At 45.2% G+C, this 5,754-nt stretch overlaps 1 non-coding gene across 1 annotated transcript; it reads left to right on the top strand.

Moving 5' to 3' along the window:
• Window positions 1-2,583: 2,583 nt before the first annotated feature.
• Window positions 2,584-2,658, top strand: Trnas-uga (transfer RNA serine (anticodon UGA)). Its single transcript has one exon. It is a non-coding gene; the product is annotated as a tRNA-Ser (tRNA).
• The last annotated feature ends 3,096 nt before the right edge of the window (window positions 2,659-5,754 follow it).

Here is a 5,754-nt window from a genome sequence, read left to right as displayed (position 1 = left end):
TTTTTACGCTGGGTCTTGCCTAGAGAAAACTGTGCTATCGAACGAATACATAGATAGGTCGTGTGGAGAACCAAAGTGTTCAGGATATTTGGTAGTGTGAACTCGGCCGCGTGGAGCGCGGGCAGAGCAGAGAGTGGCTGTGGTAGGGCGGTGCAGCAGGTGTGTTGTGTGACGCTCCCGCGAGTTGCCGCGCTTTCGAGGTTTGACAGCATGTAATTGTGCTCGACTTGCTATGATAGTTTCTGACACGGTGTCGCGGACGGGAAGCATTAGCTGGCGCACACCAAGAGCCCGTTTCGCCTGGTGACCGAGTCGAGAAGGAGGCGCGCCAACATCCAGCTTCTGCAACAGCGACGGCCGACAATGAGTGACTGTCGCCACCTCCTCGATCGACGGCTTCAAACCTTCAATCAACCAACAAGGAAGACTGGAAGCACGTAAACTTTTAGAACTGTATGGCAAACCTCAGCTTTTGAAACTGTTGCATCACAAAAATACAGCAACTTAGCATGAACCTTTGTTGCTCATTGTCCCAATTGCATTACCAAGTAGGGTCCCTTCCTTTTCTGGAATGAATCCGAGTGTCGTTGAAATTCGTACGCCAGGATTAAACTAATATCACTTCATTTCACTGCTTTAATTTCAGAGTTCAGTTAAAGTATTCATAGCTGGCTACAATATTTAGATTACACAAGCAGAAATTAAGAGTGCGAGTTTTTATACCATATTTTAGCATACCTGTGACTGCAGCTCAGCTTGGTATGTACTAAATTTTACTGTTGTTAATTGTTCGAAATCATTTAACTCAAGTTCAAAGTTAAATCTCTTATTTCTAAATTGCGTAGATTCAAGTAGCTTTTGAGATGTTTGTTGAGGTAAATTTTATTTAATTTCGTAGTGCTTTATAAGCAAAGTTCACTATTAGTTTCAGTCACTATATTAACTTTCAATTTTCCGGTTTTATTAATTCTTTTGCTGAATTAAGTCAGACTGTAGCGAAATTTATTACTTCTGACAACTATTCAGTTTTCACACAACATGTGTCAACCATCAGTTGCCACGCTTTTAGTGCTAATTATATGTGCATTAATCTTTCATTTTCAGTTATTATAGTAGTTGTCCATAGGAATGGCGACCGTAATTTTCCCCATATCTCAAATATCTAATTAACGCCAGTTAATTCTTAACGTAACGACCGCACATTTACTTTATTTATTAACTTTACCCATTTTCAAAATTAATTTCCACCAATTTCATTAGCATTTTTCCTTTCATTTAGGTGTAACCCTTTCCTCCCTCTTCACCGACAAATTAACTTCGGTGACGATTGCTTTTCCCAAATTTCAATTAGGTGCACGCGGTTTAATTTTTCACAGTCATTAAGGTCGATAAGTGAGGGGGAGGTTACAAGATCATATGGTGGGCGACAGTCAGGATGGTACCCCACCATTCTCCGTTGCTTATCCAGACACGTCTTTGCCTGGAATGTCATTAACTGGATAGGAATTGTTTTCAGTGATGAGTTCTGTTTCTAATTGAATCCCGAAGGCCGTCAAAGACGCGTTTGGAGGCGCCCCTGACAGTCGTGGAATACGTGACTGTAGTCCGCTGTATGGCCCGACAACCGGAGTGATGTCATTGTGTGCCATATCTACTGTTTGTCTCCATGCTTGCCAAATCCCCCGCCGGATCTCTCTCAAAATGTGAAAGTGAGGAGAATTAGGGTCAGAACCTAGTAACCTGCTCGGGATTTTGACAATCGGACAGAATTTGACACGATATCCCTCAGGAGGACATCCAACAAATCAATCAATGCGAAGCCAAGTAACTGCTTGCATAAGTGATAGAGATGGATCAATGTGTTATTAACTTTTTGTGAAGCTCTTTCTCCTGAATAAATCTGGTAATTTTTCTGAAATTGTAATCGTTTGTTTTCTGTACGTGTAGGGGTTAAGAGAGGTATTTTTGGTGCAAGTAATTTCGTGATAAGTTTTTGCTTGTGTGCAGCGGATGTCCCTATGCAAGGGGAAGTTTGGCCCATGTTTTCGTAGTTCCGTGATTCCTGCCAGATGGCAGGAAGTTTCATATCAGCGCACACTCCGCTGCAGAGTGAAAATCTCATTCTGGAAACATCCCCCAGGCTGTGGCTAAGCCATGTCTCCGCAATATCCTTTCTTTCAGGAGTGCTAGTTCTGCAAGTTTCGCAGAAGAGCTTCTGTAAAGTTTGGAAGGTAGGAGACGGATACTGGCAGAAGTAAAGCTGTGAGTACCGGACGTGAGTCGTGCTTCGGTAGCTCAGTTGGTAGAGCACTTGCCCGCGAAAGGCAAAGGTCCCGAGTTCGAGTCTCGGTCGGGCACACAGTTTTAATCTGCCAGGAAGTTTCATATCAGCGCACACTCCACTGCAGAGTGAAAATCTCATTCTGGAAACATCCCCCAGGCTGTGGCTAAGCCATGTCTCCGCAATATCCTTTCTTTCAGGAGTGCTAGTTCTGCAAGTTTCGCAGAAGAGCTTCTGTAAAGTTTGGAAGGTAGGAGACGGATACTGGCAGAAGTAAAGCTGTGAGTACCGGACGTGAGTCGTGCTTCGGTAGCTCAGTTGGTAGAGCACTTGCCCGTGAAAGGCAAAGGTCCCGAGTTCGAGTCTCGGTCGGGCACACAGTTTTAATCTGCCAGGAAGTTTCATATCAGCGCACACTCCGCTGCAGAGTGAAAATCTCATTCTGGAAACATCCCCCAGGCTGTGGCTAAGCCATGTCTCCGCAATATCCTTTCTTTCAGGAGTGCTAGTTCTGCAAGTTTCGCAGAAGAGCTTCTGTAAAGTTTGGAAGGTAGGAGAGGGATACTGGCAGAAGTAAAGCTGTGAGTACCGGACGTGAGTCGTGCTTCGGTAGCTCAGTTGGTAGAGCACTTGCCCGCGAAAGGCAAAGGTCCCGAGTTCGAGTCTCGGTCGGGCACACAGTTTTAATCTGCCAGGAAGTTTCTTCTAGGAAGATGTTTGAGAAAATTACATGCGCCGTTGAAAGACATGACATACGCTGTTTCTAGCATTATTCTGAGTTCTTATGAAGTAATCGTGACAAGAAACATAGTATTAATTCAGAAGTTGATCCTAGGTTCGTATCAACTTGGTATATCCCAAACGAAACTATAACAGATTTCCTTGGGAAATTACATGGGTCTCTGTTTAACCGAGATACTGTAGATCTAGTGAAACTCTGTTGGGTAAGTTTACAGAACCATTATACTCCCACTGACATATCTCGAGTAACGATTATGAGAATAAGATGGGTCATGGCGCATAAATAGGCAGCGATATTATTGGACGATGGGCATTCCACTATCCACTGTACAAGGTTCCAAAATGTTTCAAATGGCTCTGAGCACTATGGGACTTAACATCTTAGGTCACCAGTCCCCTAGAACTTAGAGTTACTAAAACAAAACTAACCTAAGGACATCACACACATTCATGCCCGAGGTAGGATTCGCACCAGCGACCGTAGCGGTTACACGGCTCCAGACTGAAGGGCCTAGAACCGCTCGGCCACACCGGCCGGCCACTCTACAAGGCTTGCGAAGAGTATATTAGATGTAGATCTACACTTTTAACCTTTAAAATGTAAATCCAAAACATAATTTCCATTGGCAATGACGGCTAGAATTTTGCACCTCCAGATTCCTACAAATTCACTAATCACCATTAAAATTGCTACACCAAGGAGAAACGCAGATGATAAATGGTTATTCATTGGACAAATGTATTATACTAGAACTGACATGTGATTACATTTTCACGCAGTTTGGCAGCATAGATCCTGAGAAATCAACACCCAGAATAACCACCTCTGGCTGTAATAATGGCCTTGATACGCATAGACATTGAGTCAATCAGAGCTTGGATGGCGTGTACAGGTACAGCTGCCCATGCGGCTTCAACGCAATACCACAGTTCATCAAGAGTAGTGAGTGGCGTATTATGACGAGCCAGTTGCTCGGCCACCATTGACCAGACGTTTCCAATTGGTGAGAGATCTGGAGAATGGGCTGGCCATGGCAGCAGTCGAATATTTTCTGTATCCAGAAAGGCCCGTACAGGACCTGCAACATGCGGTCGTGCATTATCCTGCTGAAATGTAGGGTTTTGCAGGGATCGAATGAAGGGTGGAGCCTCGGGTCGTAACACATCTGAAATGTAACGTCCATTGTTCAATGTTCCGTCAATTCGAACAAGAGGTGACCGAGAGGTGTAATCAATGGCACCCCATACCATCAGGCCGGGTGATACGCCAGTATGTCGCTGACGAATAGACGCATCCAGTGTGCGTTCACCGCGATGAGGCCAAACACGGGTGCGACCATCATGATGCTGTAAACAGAACCTGGATTTATCCGAAGAAAATACGTTTTGCCTTTCGTGCACCCAGGTTCGTCGTTGAGTACACCATCGCAGGCGCTCGTGTCTGTGATGCAGCCTCAAGGGTAACCGCAGCCGTGGTCTCAGAGCTGATAGTCCACGCTGCTGCAGACGTCGTCGAACTGTTCGTGCAGATTGTTGTTGTCTTGCAAACTTCCCCATCTGTTGACTCAGGGATCGAAATGTGGCTGCACGATCCGTTACAGCTATGCGGATAAGATGCCTGTCATCTCGAGTGCTAGTCGAGATCCAGCACGGCGTTCCATATTACCCTCCTGAACCCACCGATTTCATGTTCTGCTCACAGTCATTGGATCTCGACCAACGCGAGCAGCAATGTCGCGATACGATACGATAAACCGACCTTTACAAAGTCGGAAGCATGATGGTACGCATTTCTCCTCCTTACACGAGGCATCACCACAACGTTTCACCAGACAACGCCGGTCAGCTGCTGTTTGTGTATGAGAAACTTTCCTCATGTCAGCACGTTTTAGGTGTCTCCACCGGCGCCAACCTTGTGTGATTGCTCTGAAAAGCTAATCATTTGCATATCACAGCATCTTCTTCCTGTCGGTTAAATTTCGCGTGTGTAGCACGTCATCTTCGTGGTGTAGCAATTATAATGGCCTGTAGTGTAAATGTTCTCTCCTCTCAGTCTGTGTTGAATATTCACTCGTTTACTACCCCATCCTTACAGATAAGGACAATCCTCAACAATCCCCAAATCTGGTACCGGGACTCTGCAGTGCCCGCACCAACACATCGGTAATACTCTACACTTACATTCCTCCTACACACCTCCCCGATGAACCTTGAAAGAATTCCTCAGCCGACAACGAAATCTCCTCACATCTATCCGTCTTACCAGGTATGAGCAGATCCTTCCTTTCTCTCTTCTCAGTGAGACTCTTCCGGGTAACAAACGTCGAAAAGCGGGAATAGCGAAAAGTTCATGACAGAATTACTCCAACAGCGGCTCCTATAATCGAAGATTACACAAGGCCGGATTTTTCATCCAGGGACACAAGCTCTGAGAGGCATAGTCAGACCAAGGGGAAGTAAATTATAGTCTCCGGAATTGAGACTATTACGTGGCTTCATTATTTTGCGCGACATGAGTTTAAACGACGTTTTCTAAATTGGGTTTCAGCGTGTGAGCCATGTTTGGCTGCAACATCCCCCCCCCCCCCAAAAAAAAAGGAAGCTAAAGTGCAACAGAAGGTCCAGAAACAGCAGATGACTCAAGTCACTTCCACGCTTTCTAACAGACACAACGAATTAAATATCCCTGGGCCCTTTTAGATTGATATCTGAAGCAGTCGAGCAATACACTA

This window comes from Schistocerca gregaria, chromosome 1 (genome assembly GCF_023897955.1).
Source record: "Schistocerca gregaria isolate iqSchGreg1 chromosome 1, iqSchGreg1.2, whole genome shotgun sequence".
NCBI lineage: Eukaryota > Metazoa > Arthropoda > Insecta > Orthoptera > Acrididae > Schistocerca > Schistocerca gregaria.
This window is presented reverse-complemented; position numbering and strand designations above follow the sequence as displayed.